Raw genomic sequence first — 14523 nt, 5'->3', positions numbered from 1 at the left:
TTTGTCATGTTTGCGTTGTTTAATTTTTTGCTCATAATTCGTTAGTCATTTTTTCATTCCTCCCGTAAGCTCCTCTACTTTATTTTTGTCAGCATGTGTGGCCAGTTCACTTTCTAGAATGCCGATTTCTTCCAGAGTTCGGGCACGATCGCTCCAGCCGAATTTAACTAGAATTCGCAACATGCCCTGGGAGCATGTTTTAAACCTAGAACACATAAAAATGGTACAGTATTATGATCTTTAGTGTATTCAAATATTTCTTTTTTATATATGCAATTACTGTATGAATATTTATTCAATAAAATCCACCTACAGTAAAATATTTAGCTTTATTTTATATTTATTAAAAATGAATAAAAGCTGGTACAAACTCAATTTAAATTGATTAAAAAAATGAAAGTCACATTTATTTTAAGTTGTTTAAATTGAATTAAATTGTAATTTATTTTTAAATTATATATCATTTTGTATCATTACGTCAAGTCAAGTCAAGAAATTCTTTATGTCGGCCTGAAGGGCCATAAAAGCACAAATAAAAGAAAAGAAATGTAAAATACTTCACAGTTAATGCAATTGAATTTTCCAATGTTAATGCGCCTGTGCAATACAGTGTTGGTTATAAAGTTCCTGATTTTTAAAAAAAATGTAATAAATAATTAAAAAGTACAGCAAAATTGGATTTAAAAAACAACCAATCATATTATTAGAATGAAATCATCAGATTGACCAAGCCCTAACTTTAAAATAGCTCGACGTAAACACCACATAGAAACCAGGTAACTGGAAACTGAATACGCCATATGCATACTAGTATCATATTTTAGTATCCTAAAAGCATGTGCACAGTGATTTGTTCCGAGGTTTCTACATAGCTGTAGTACCCATCGGTGTCTCGCCTTCTTGTATGCTGGGCAGAAGGATAATACATGTTGGGCCGTCTCCAGTGTGTTGATACATACCGGACAACCCTGGGTCAGACAACCCCCCCAGTTGTTTGTAAAAGCACGTAATGGCAATGCTCCGTACCTAAACTGCAGATAAAGCTTTTTAGCAAAGGCTGGCTGAATATCATCAAGTGCAGGTTCTAACCTGCATTGCTGTTTGACCTCTAAGAAGGTTGTGGTCAATACACCAATCGCGGGACTCCCCTGTATTTGAATGAGTTTGTATTCCCTAAAGCTCTTTGACAGAGCCTTCCTAGATATTGACAGGCAACTTTCTTCTGCATTAGCCCATAGGTCACTCACCTCCATAGCTGTTAGATAATTTTTAATATAAACCAGCCATGTGATTTTTCGTGCTCCTTGTAAATTTAACACTTCCTTCAGCTCCTCTCTATAAACGGCTAGTTCTGGGGTACTCCATAGGCGTCGCCGATGTAATAGGGGCCTGAGGGCAACGTCCAATGAAATTGGTCCAACCCCAAGATCCATTCAAACCGGCATGAGCGGTGTACTTTTTGGAAGACCCAGAAGCTGCCTACCAAAGGAATTCTCGATCTTAGATAGAGGGTCGGGTGGCCCCAGATTTCTGCACCATACAGAGCCGCCCCCCTAGCTTGTACTTAATAAATTTCCATCACCGCCCCAACCATTTTTTGTGTGCACTTACTATGCATCTTGCTAACCCCCCCATTGTCTAAGCCAGTGTAAGGTAAGCCTTCTTTATTTGTACCCCCCACTCCATTTTTTCGGTAAATTTTATTCCCAAATATTCAAAAACAGTCACTTTCTCAAATGATTTCCCTTCTACACAGGATTAGGGCATCTAGTGTTTCCTGCACTAAAAGCCATACATTTGCTTTGCTGAGGATTTATCTCTAGCCCCTGCTCTTGCAGAATGAGTAAAAGATATTTAAGGCCCTCTGTATTCCCATAGGGGACTTGTATAGCAGGAGGGTATCGTCGGCGAACATCAAGGCTGGTACCTTGCAGTTCACCAAACTTGGAGCATCTATATCCCTCCCTGCGATCAAGGCCTTTACTAAACTGTTGATAAATAGGCAAAAGAGGGTAGGGGCCAACAAGCACCATTGTCGTACACCTCTATCTATAGGTATAGGATCAGTGAGCTCATAATTTTTCCTGTGTCTGATTTGGGAAAAATTACCTTCATGTAGCCGTTTTAGCTGATAACAGAGATACGGTGGGGCCCCAGGTCTAATAAAATGGCCCACAATTTGTCTCTGGAAACCAAATCAAAAGCTGATTTTAAGTACACAAAGATCATGTAAAGGCTGCCACCCTCCAGGGTCACTGTCTTCCAATACAATAGTTGCAACCTGAAAATGTGGTCAATTGTGGACATTATTGCTCTAAAACTGGCCTGATATGGGCTAAGAATAGTGTACTCCTTCATCCAGCTCTGTAATCGGCCCAGGAGCACTTGGACATATATCTTTTGAGTAACATCCATGAGACTGATGGGGCGATAGTTGGCGGGATGAAGTGGTGAGTCCTTTTTATAGATCGGAATGATTTTCGCCCCTAGCCAAGTTGAAGGAATCGGCATTCCCTGAAAGATGGCATTAAAAAGGGTCCATAGGTTCAGTGCCCAAATATTAGTCTCATTACGAAAAAGGTCACCGGGGATCTTGTCTAAACCTGGGGCCTTGGATGGAATTATCCTACTTAGGGCATCCGTTATATCTTTTAAATTGATTACTGGAGCATCAGAGCAGAGCGATTGGGAAATAGGGACACTCATTTGTGACTTGCCCTACATTTCCCTCTGCCCTTGTATATAAAAACTGAAAATGGGCCTTCCAAACTTCTGCCCCTAAATAGGTTCTATTGCCGATTTACCCTCTGTACAGCCCAAGTTTACTAAGTTCCAGAAAGTCCTCATATCCCTTGTGCATAAGGCACTTCTCAGACTCTCCCATTTGTCTCCCTCCGAATTTCTTTTTGCTTCTTTAATAATATTTTGATATGCAGCTTATCCTTTATTTTGAGCCTGTCATTAGATTTAATAGCTTAGACAAGAGCTTGCTTAGCCTTGAGGCAATCACCAATATATACCAAGGATGCCCTTTCAGAAAAAAATGTTACCCAAGGCAGTTACTAAACCTTGGTGGTTTTCTGCAATTTTGAGAAAGGCGCTAAAGGAGTCAACAGTTCCACTATGTTGGTTTGCAGCCTTGAGAAATGGGATGCCAGTTTGATAGAGGGAGGCTAGCTTTTTCTGAGATTGGCATAATGTTCCCCATCTAACTCTCCTCCTACAACTAGTTAAGATTAACCCAGAAACAGTTGGGGGTTGGCCTTCAGGTGCATCCCTGGGACAAGGCAAAACCATCTCAAGAATCAGGGGGTTGTGGTCACTATTGTGTCTGGGCACAATCTTAAAGTCAATTACCCGGTGCCAAGATTTGGTGTCCACCAAGACGTAGTCTAAAATCGAAGGACAACCCAACCTGTTATAGGTATAATTCGCTGGGGAATCAGATTTAGTGCACCCATTGCATGCCCTGAGGGAATGGTTCAGTGAGAGTGTGTTCATTTGAAGTATCAAGGCATTAGGGTCTGGAATGGCCCAATGCAGGTCTCCCTCTCAGGGGTTACCCGCATCCAGGTCTTTCAGAAGTTCATACTGACAATTAAAGTCACATGCAAGAATCACAAGAATATTATCAGAAATAGTGAGTAAAAAAGTTGTCAGAAGGTCAAGAGTGGCAGACTCCTGACCGTACCCAACTGAACGAGAATAAACATTGATCAGAGCAATTCTGACACATGACACAGAGTATATCTCGAGAAGATGTCTCAACCTGTTTTGCACCCCAGGTTTACGGCAATCCAAGTGCAGAGGCCCTCAGCGGGTCTTCCCCTTCCCCCACTTGAGTCTGCTATTCTAAAGGTTGTGTAACCTAGTCCGCTCCCCACTCCGGGTTGTCTAGTATGGAAGGGAGGCCTGCAATATTCCAGGATAACACTTGGAACTTGGATGCATCATTTATTGGCTGTATAGGGTCACTAGGCTTCTTCACAAGGGACCTTATGCCGTTCCCAGCAGTAGGGTGATCGACTCTAGGAACTGTGGATACTGGGTTTACCCACTGCTGGCTTTAGGTGCCTGTAGGGGCTCGGGGGTGAACCGCTGTGATGCAAATACTGGAAACCCTTTGAACTCCCTCACTTTGAGCACTTCCCGTTCCTTCAGCCTTCTCGATAACCTGTCCTATTCCCTGTCTAGATACTGTAAGACTCATGGGCGATACCCTCCTTTCTGTGGAATCTCACCAGAGATCCCTCTGCAATGTTATCAATGGCTGTACTGAATTTAGTCAGTTTACTGATTCTAGGGATGTAAATCTATTTGTAAGTGGGAGGTTAAGAAATAGTGGGATTGGTTGATCCTGTTCCAGGATAGTCTTTGCTTAGGCTGCTGCCTAGTCCCTGACCCATACACAGGCTACAGTCTATTTTCAGTCACAAGTCCCGGAGGGTAAAAATACCCCAACGGGAGAGGCCTATGCCCCCTTCTTCCCTTTGATAGTTTCGTTCTGGAAGGGACCATACAACCCGGGGATCTCTGAAGTTAATCATGATAGTATCACTGGATATATCTTTCAGCCTCCAGCACACCCATCCCACCCTTCGTTTGAACAGAATTTCACCTGCATCTTTATACAGGAATTGGAGCTATTTAGCCAGCCAAAAGATGCACTTATTTTTTCACTCAAAGAGGGATTTCCTTTGCCCCCTATTGAGTTCCGGAACTTCAGTTAAAATCATGACATTTGGTGTGGAGTCCGGGGGGAGATTTATACATGGTAAAACTGGTCTCCCCTCTACTGCTTCTTTACATACATCTTGTCCCTCATTTACTCTGTACGTTGGTCCCAGGCGCTGCACATTAACTCCAGCAATTGGCATTTCTGGACAGGGTCTATACTTTACTTTACCAGCCTCCCAACCTCGTCTGGACCCCTGGCATTGGACACTGACTTTGTCACCTTGCGTTTTTTTGAGTACTTACTTGATTATTTGCATCCCCCTTGTTATTCTGGTTTTGAGGGGGTGTACTCAAGTTGATTTCTTGAGGGTGATCGGTCCTACCATGGATAGACCGGGTTTATGACATTTGCCGCTGTGGGGATTCACCCACCCTTAGATTTGCACCTAAATTGCCTACAAAGGACTCTAATAGAGTTATGAGCTTATCAATCCGGGAAGTCAAAAGGTTCAGCTCATGCTTAATGATTTCTCTTATTTTCAACTGCAAATCCTTTACCACGTTTGCCACCCAAGTTGGCTTTTCTGAGCCTTCAGTTACACGACCACCCATTGAATATATTTTTAAAAGTCAAAAAAAGTTTATTATTTTAACATTCTTACCTGTGGGGCACTATTTTAAGTCCCAATTTCTATTAGTTTCCGTGGAAAGGTGTTGAAATTCCTAGCATGGCCTAGCATGGTGCTGGAGTCTCTCATGATCTGAGTACCTTTGCAACTGTTTAGAGGTCTTTTGGTCTGAAGTGCAAGTATATTTTGGGGCTGGCAATGTTTTCAATCGCTCGTGGGTAGGTGTCGCATCCTTAAACCCATACTTAACACTTCCTTAACCCATCGTTACACTTCCCTAAACGCTTCCTATTTTGCAGTAACTATGTCTCATTTACCAAACACAAAAATGTAGGTGTATGTGCATGGAGATCTCGTCAATTGGTGTGGAAATCCCTGCATAGAAAAACTAGGACAGTTGAAGGAGGAGGTTTCCTCATGTAGAAAAGTGACTACCGTTCTGTAGTACTGAGTATTGCCATTGTATTACTACTAAAGGTACTACAATGTACCATTTGTGAATTGGTCCCATAGATGTAAAAATATTAATTGACCTCTCACAATGGGGCATATTCTCAAGGACGTGTGATAACCATCGCAAAAGTAACTTAGTGCAACTTCCAACATCGCAGTCTATCGCTGGAAAATTACGCCGTGTTAACGGAGCATTCTCAACACGGCGGTACCATGAGATAGTCACCAGATAACGCGTCAACTGACCGCGTTAAAATCAACAACACGCCGCAAAAATGCGAAACGTGAACACTATAAATCTGGCGATGAGGCCAATCACGGCACAAAAAGCAGTGAAAACCAGTGGCTGGCCTGCAAATCCCACGCGTCTGACGTGAAAATGCACCATAAAAGCAGAGCAAAGAAACAGTGAGCTGACAACGTGCGAGCACAACCCCACTGCTGTGACGCAGAACAAATGACCATTGTCCAAATCAGATAGGCAATACCCCACAAAAAGCCACAATGCACGTTGACATGCATTCAGTATGTAACCTGCGCCAATGCGGAAACAAACATAGTACACACTGTGAAACCGCATCTCCCCCTCACATTGCAGAGGGACAAATAACACCCCCTGCACACCGATGTGCCATGTCCATGATCAAACAAGAATGGAAGCACAGACTAATGCAGGGGCAGTGACTCCCCCTTACATACATGTTGCCTGTGTCGTGGGACTTGAGTCACAGGGTGCATTTCTGCATCATGGCAGCACATATCAGAGCACAAAAGAATCCCTGTTGTCTCTTGTAGGCCACAAATTACAGCCAAAATTGAATGATCTGGGACACATGTGAAACGCAGAAGAGTGGGATACCGTAACAACTGTGACACACTGAACTGGCAGTTCGAATACGTGACACCATAAACAGCCTCACTGCACTGAGGTGACACACCCACCATCCATCAGCAAATCCTCAATTGACAGCACAACATGTCGTACAGATGAGTGACATGCACACAGGGAATGTGTATTTGAATGCTTTTATTAGCGCATGCAGTGCTTGTGACAGTCAACATAGAGTGCAATTACTGCTAAGGACCCACACAATGTGACGTCAACCAGAGAAGAAATTGTCAATGATGTAGTCCCTACGGGCTATTCCTGCTGCGGCTGCAGTGGGGTGTGGTCCACCTACCTCATCTTCATCATCATCGTCTGGTGCATCTAGCACTTATATCCATGTGGCTTTGCTGCGTACACATGTTTTGCAACACACAACATGCAATGATCATCTTGCACATGAGGCCTGGGCTGTACCGGAGCTTACCACCTGTGATGTCCAGGCACCTGAAACGTGACTTCAATACGCCAAATGTGCACTCCACAATGCCCACGGTGCATTTGTGGGCCACATTGTACTGCCTATGGGCCTGTGTGATCAGTGCTCAGACGGGTGTCATCATCCAAGGGCAGAGTGCATAACCTTGGTCAACTGTGACAGTGCAGAGAGACATGAGTCAATAGTTGGTTCGGCATAATGTGTTGGCAGGCACACTGGTTCATTGGTGTGTGAGATGTGTGACTTAGTGATTCCTGTATGACATGCACTGCGTGTTGCAAATGAGCTGTATCACTGTGTACTACGTAGCCTCACTGCTGCACCTCCCCCTGAGCAAAATCACTAGTGTGCGCAGCGCGAATACATCACATGCACCCCTACGGCACACCATGGACATGCCTGTCTGCAAGCCTGAGTACGACACAGTGATGATTCTGCGCAGAATGTGGCCAGCCACATGTGTGTAGGCCCATCGCAAGGACAGGGTTGACACATATGTAGAGCACCTGCCTGGCTGAACTCGACACGCAGTTGAGGGTACATCTTTGGCTCATGCTGCGCTAATAGCGACACACACAACAGTTGGTAAGTGTGATCCCTGACCCCAAGCATGCATGCCCTTCCCCATGTACCCCTTCGGCCGACCACGCACACCGGGGACATGCCACATAGCGACATTGTCTATTGCATGCCAGGTGGTGCAGACACTACAACAGAGACACATGCATCAGCCACATCCTTGGCAAGGCCCACACTGAACCACACCCAGATCCACAAGTGGAGGAGCCACAACTCTACGCTGGCCTGGCGTACGCCGGGGGCAGCCCACTCTGCACATGCTTACAAGGGGGACGTAACAAGCTACATTTCCGCGATCTTCCCCACTGGCTGGGGTGGCATGGTTGTGTCCACTGTCCACTACACTCCTTTACACCAGCGGTGTGTGCTGACATGGATATGTGTGTGGTCTGCATACTGCAGTCTGTCCTGCACATCTCTGCCACACTTGGCATTGTGAACCTTCTCATTCATGGGTCACTTGCCTCCTTCGCACATACCTTGTTCCCGCCTCTCCCCACAATCTGCTATTGTGTGGCTGAGGTTCCATGCCGTTGATGGCTCATGTACATAGCTAGCCCAGGTTCCCACAGTAAGTTGTGCTGTCGTGTCTGGTAGGTTGGCATGTTGTTTGGTATGTTGTATGTGAGTTTGTAACATGTGCATTCCCAGAGTTGCATGATTGTGGAGTTGAGGTGTGTGGTGTGTTCATTTGGTACTTACCAATGAGCAGAGCATTTCCGTAGGTGCCATCCTGGAAGTGCCGGTTGATGATGGACTGTTGGAAGATGTATGAGTCATGCACACTGCCTGGGTAGTTGGCAACGACATTGGTGAAGAGTCCTCAGTGGTCCACTATTGCCTGCACATTGATGGAATGCGTGTGCTTTTTGTTGCGGTAATTGTGTGCAGTGTCGGTAGGGGCACATGTAGGGCAAGTGTGCAGACTATTGACCCCAACATGTGCGGGAATGCACCAATGGCATAGAAGCCTTGCTTGGTCTCCAGCTGCTCCTGCGCAATGTGGGGGAAGTATAGGTACTGGGATACCAGGCTGATGATGGCATACAGGACAGGTTTGAGGAACTTTGATGGGGCTGGCTGTGAGACCCCTCCGACTCTGGCTGTTGTTGGTTGGAAGGTCCCAGAGGCCAACAGGTGCAGCACAGCCAGCAGCTTTGTCTGAGGTGGGATGTTGGTTATCCGCTGTGTTGGTACCATCAGCCTGTGGGCACTGATGTTCAGGATGCGGAGGATGGTTGTCCTTTTGAGCCTGTAGTGGACAATTACATTCTCTGGTGTTAAGTTTGTGAGGCTGGTGCGTTTTCTGAAGGTCCACTGCCTCAGTGGTGGTCCGGGGAGGTGGTGCGGGGGGTTCTGGGGGTGGTGGCGATCCTGGGTGTGTTGGCGGTGGGTGTTGTGGGCCTGCTGGGGCTCCGAGCTGCATGATGAGTAGCTCCATGGCATCTGTTGTTCTTCAGGTGTGGCTGTGGGCTGGGCTCCCTTCTGTGGTGCCAGCTGCCATCCAACTTTACACCAGGTCAGAGCAGATGTTAGTTTCCTGCTGCTACCGTGCCTTATCGCCTGTTTTGTGATCTTGTTGCTGAACTGGCTGGTCATTGAGAATATTGTGGAGTGGTGTTGTCGCTGCTTTTTGCTCGGGAACGCCTACTCTGCATCTCATTAGCGATAGTTGCCGGGGTCACCTGTGATGATGTTTTTTGAGGATGCTATTGCCGGAAAACTGGTGATATAGGCTGTTAGCACCAGCTTGTGAATGGGGCGATACATTTTTCGCGACTTTGGAGGCGAGAAGGTGCCAATAACTCGGCGATAGCTCCGTGAGAACATGGCCCAATGTATTTTAATGCTCTTCTTGTGCAAAAATGTTCCACAGTTTTGCTTTTTGATTCAATTAAAAAAATAAAAGAAAACTGATTCAGGTGAAGTTTGCTTTCAAGTATGATCTACAGCAAACTTGAAAAGGAAAACGTCACTATGAATGAAGGCAGGTGGCTTCTCCTTGCCTATGAAAGGTTATGGATCCTTGTGTGTTGTTCTGGATTTGCAATATTGAAGTTTGTGTTGTGTAACATTTTTCTGATTTTACTGCCAAGAGAGACTGTGCAGGTAGCATGGAGGCATCATTCACCCTTTCATCCAATTGCAGTGAGAATTCAAACCCAAAATTTGGCAATAAGGAACTGAGCCCAGAGAGTTCAACAACCGCCGATTCATTCCCTTCCTATATATTGCCATTCTCGCTAAAAACGCGAAGAAGTCCCATACAAGAGCATTTGGAGAATTTCCTATGGATTCAGCATTGTACAATACAGTGCCATGTGTTCCAGAGAGCCCAGCCTTTCACGTGCAGTGGCTAGTTATAGGCCTCAAGCCAACCTCAGAGCGTTGGTCAGAACATAAAGATGTTTGAGGCATTTGACCAAAAATATCTATTATCTGATATTATCTGATGAAGTAGAAGATACTGTCATAATAGCGTTGTTTAGAATTATTTATATTTTTAATTTTTCCTCAAGCCTTTTATATTCAGCTGCAGTTTTTATATTTCGGTATTTTACATTTCATTGGTTTTGTACTTTAAATTAACTCAACAATTGTTGTACTTAAATTGGTTGTAATGGTGAAATAATGTTTTATTCATTTTGAGTGTGAATGTTGGAATATGCGTTTCTTTCCTGCTCCGCAATATGTTTGTATATCATTTGAAGGCTTGTCACCCACAGTAACTCGTTTGCAGTAAACAAAGATGGATTCTTAGTCATTAAACTTTATTCAGTAAAGAAACCTCGACTACAACCTAGGTCTCTGGAATCCAAGGTGAGCAACTTAAACAACATATCACCCCCATTTCCATTATGATGAAGCCACAAACAAATTTAGATGGACTAATGCCCCCTGCCATATATTATTAGCATATTGCTGGTCACTAAGAATGTTTATGAGCACACAGAGGAACAATGTTGATTGCCAAGTTCCTTAGGAAGGTTATGTTAAACTAACTTATAAGGAATGAGTTCACAATAAGTTTCTTGGTTCCAGGAGGCCTTGATGATTGGAGGAATTATGTGATCCTGTTTGAAACGTTTTTATTAATAGTTCAGAATATTCGAGCCAGTACATCATCACATACATTGCTTCTGTTTTGAATGTGAAGAACTTAGAATTGAAAAAACACAGTGTAACAAAAAGGAAGTGAACCTAAGGAGACTAGGAACATACTCCTGCTGATCGGTCACACACCCAAATCGGGGCACCTGGTTCCAACAATGTCAACATATAGAATCATCCATTTACAAAGAATTAAGATACAAAATCTATACTTATGAAATAGGAAATACGTACCCATTGTTTGATTTGGCCCTTTTTGCAGGGTCATCGCAGGACTTTTTGCCTTCCTCCTGTATTTTCTTTTACTTGTTATTGGTGGTCTTATGACTCTGGGCACTTTACCACTGCTGATCAGTGCTAAAGGGCATGTGCTCTCCCGGTAAATTGTTGTTATGGATTAGTGATTCTATGATTGGCATATATGATTTACTTGTCAAACCCTAGAACAGTGCACTGCGTGTGACAGGGGCCTGTAAATCAAATGCTGCTAGTCGGCTGCAGCGCTGATTGTGCCACCCACAGAAGCAGCCTGTAAAATATAACACTTGGAAGCCATTGCAGACCCTGTATGCAGGCTAGTACTGGCATGTTGACTTGGCAAGTGCACCCACTTACCAGTCACTAAACCTTCCCTTTTCTACATATTACTCACCCCTGTCGTAGGCACAAGGTACCCCTGTGGGCATGGTGCATTGCATGTGAAAGGTAGGACATGTACTGATCTGTGTGGCATGTCCTGATAGTGAAATACTGCCAATTTAATGTTTCACTGTTGCAAGGCTATCTGTTCCAATAGGACATAACGGGGAGTTTGTTCATATAATTCTTTAAACATAACTGGTGCTGGGAACAAAGTAGGAAAATAAAGTTTAGTATGCATGAACTCTGAATGTTAAAGTGCATCTTTTACTAGGGGTGATTTTTACATTCTGTGTTTGAAAATACCACTTTTAAAAAGTAGGTATGTTCTTGCCTAAACCATCCAGTGTGCTGCTGTTAGGTTTGTGTAGTGCATGTCTGGCTTTTGGATGACAGAGGCTGGAGAGGGACAGTGGCTCCAGAGAGCCTGAGGAGTCAGGTCTGGGCTGAATAGGCCTGGTCTGCATTTGGATTGGTGGGAAGAGTAGCACCCGCACATGAATAGGGCTGTGCCTGCCTATCACAATGATGGCTCCGCCCCCCTGTGGTGTAACTGGAGGCAGGGCTCACACTGACAGTGGAGGTCATTGTGCACTTGCAAAGTGCCCTGCAGAACTGGTTTTGGCTGGGTACAGACATTCTCTGTCTTTAGAGAACAAAGGATTTTTGGGTATAAAAAGAGGGGCCCCGACTCCAGGCTTTTAGATCACTTCTAGGAAATCAAGAGGAACTTTTGCCAAGGAGAAGAGCTGGAGAAGCTGAAGAGGAATACTGCCCCCATGCTGTTTGCTGTCTGGGGTTGGCCTGCAGTGGCTGCTTGCTGCCAAGGAAAGGAGGAAAAGGACTTTGAAGTTTGCTTTGTCACCTGCTTAAATAAAAGAAATCCAAGGGCTTAAAACTGAGCTTGCCTCCTGTTCTGAAGTCTCAGGGACACAAAGACTTCATCTTTTCTGTCTCTCTGCATCTGGAACTGCTGTTTCAACTGCTACAGAAGGAAATTGCAACACCAATGCCGGCGAGTAAAGACGTATCTTGCACCGAAGCCGTGGGCACCGCTCGTGAAGAGCACAACGCACCGCCCGACTTGCACCGTAGGCCTGACGCCATGCCGCTTCGACTCCGAAGCCATCAACAAGGCCGCTGCCTGCACCAGAGCTGAGGACACCGCTCGTGACATCCACGACGCACTGTCCTGACTTGCACTGCAGCCCCGACTTCACCGATACGGTGCTTCCACAACGCGGAGCTGATCCTTGACGTGGGTAACTCCCGAATCCATCGACATCGCACCGTCGTAAGGAACCATCACCTCGCCACCATTCATGACGTCACCTTCCTGACATAGTAAGGAACCAACGTCTCATCTCCCCTGTCTGCAGTAAGGAACAGAGGCATCACCTCCGCTGGGGTCATAGGGAACCGACGCCACAGGCGCCAACGAAGCATCACATCCCTGACACCGTGCACCGTCTTTGGTTTAATCAATTCCAAGGTACTGTTTTTTGTGGGTCTGCTTGCCTCTGGGCCCGATTCCGCGCACCTCACAGTCTGCGCCTTTCTTTGAGATATTCATCTGTCACAATGGAGTGACAACTGCAGGTGGAGTTATTTTTTGCTAGAACCTTTACTTGACTGAATAACCTATTTTTAAGGATATTTTTGATACTGTATTGTGGATTTTTGTTGTTTGGTCTTGTTTTAATTTAGATAAAGATTACTTATTTTTCTAAACTGGTGTGGTGTCCATTTGTAGTGTTTTCACTGTAGTGCTGTATGTGTTCACAAATGCTTTACACACTGCCTCCGAGATAAGCCTGTCTGCTCATGTCAAGCTACCTAGGGGGTGAGAAAGGGTAATTTTACAAGTGTATCCCCACTTACGCTGATTAGAAGCAAGTATCATGAGTATCATGTAACATTACGAGTGATGCCGAGGGTGTGCAGCCCAGGGCAAGGTATCCGTGCAGTTCTCTGATGTCTATACAATTATTCACAGGGAGCAGTCAGGAATAGAGACAGGGTATGGCACTAATAAATTAAAAACTATGCATCCTTCTGCGTACAGAGCCTTCCTTTTCATGGGTGCTAGAGGGACTGGTCCTCCTATCCTTCCTTATGCGTAATCCGAATGATTTCTTGAGTGGCTCACAGAGTAAAATAGTTCAAAATAGTCTGGTCCAAACTCAAATGAGGATGACCGCAGGAAGTGGGCCGACAAATACATGGGCTGCACTAAGCTGAATACTGCCTCTGTGAATAATTGTAAAGACATCAGAGAAACGCCGGGCTGTTGCCCCTACTCTCCCTTCTCTGTTGCTGTTTTTATTCTTCGCTGAAACATCTTCTAGTGCCTTGAAGAAGGTGTGTGGTCGGCTGACCGCTTCACACTGAAACGCATGCTGGCACATCTGCCTCATCCATTCAGACACCGAATCAAACTACAATTGTGAAAAATGTTTTGTCTGCTTTTTATTTCTGTATTTTGATTTTTATAAGAGATGACTAAACTAAATAATCTGAACATATGATTGGATAAAGCTGTAAATGTGTATATGGTCTAGATTAACATGTGTGTGCTCAGGCAATATCCAATTAGGGCCATTGTTGTGAGGGGACATATGCAGTTTTTCCCCTTGGGATTTTGTTGTTCTGTAAGGCTGATTATATGAGAGTTTTAGTAGGTTCTATTGATGGAGAATGATTTGTATGAAATGAGTGGTATGAGAGAAATCTTATAATGAGATGGTATATAGTTTGTGAAGGTGAGACAGTTCTGTTTCTATGAATTGATGCTTAAATCATTGTTTTAAAATTATGTTTATGTACATGAAATGAATAAAAGAAATCAAGAGATTTCCAATATATTATATCGTTGTGTTGCTGGATTTTAATATTGGCTCTATGTAGCTTTGGAGGTGGGTTGTTTTCTCGTTTCCATATTCCCACATACTTCCTGGTTTGAGGGGGGTGAGAGATGTATCTCTATTAGAATTAGACAAGCAAGAGTTTCATCTGCGGTGCTCTTTATCCGGGCCTTTCATTGCCATGGGCTGAGATTGAGGAATGTTCAGGGGATCTTCAGAAGTAGGTTGAGATGAATCTGTGGTCAT

The sequence above is a fragment of the Triturus cristatus genome, chromosome 3_2, assembly GCF_964204655.1.
Source record: "Triturus cristatus chromosome 3_2, aTriCri1.1, whole genome shotgun sequence".
In the NCBI taxonomy this organism is placed as follows: domain Eukaryota; kingdom Metazoa; phylum Chordata; class Amphibia; order Caudata; family Salamandridae; genus Triturus; species Triturus cristatus.
Note: the sequence above shows the minus strand (reverse complement) of the source record.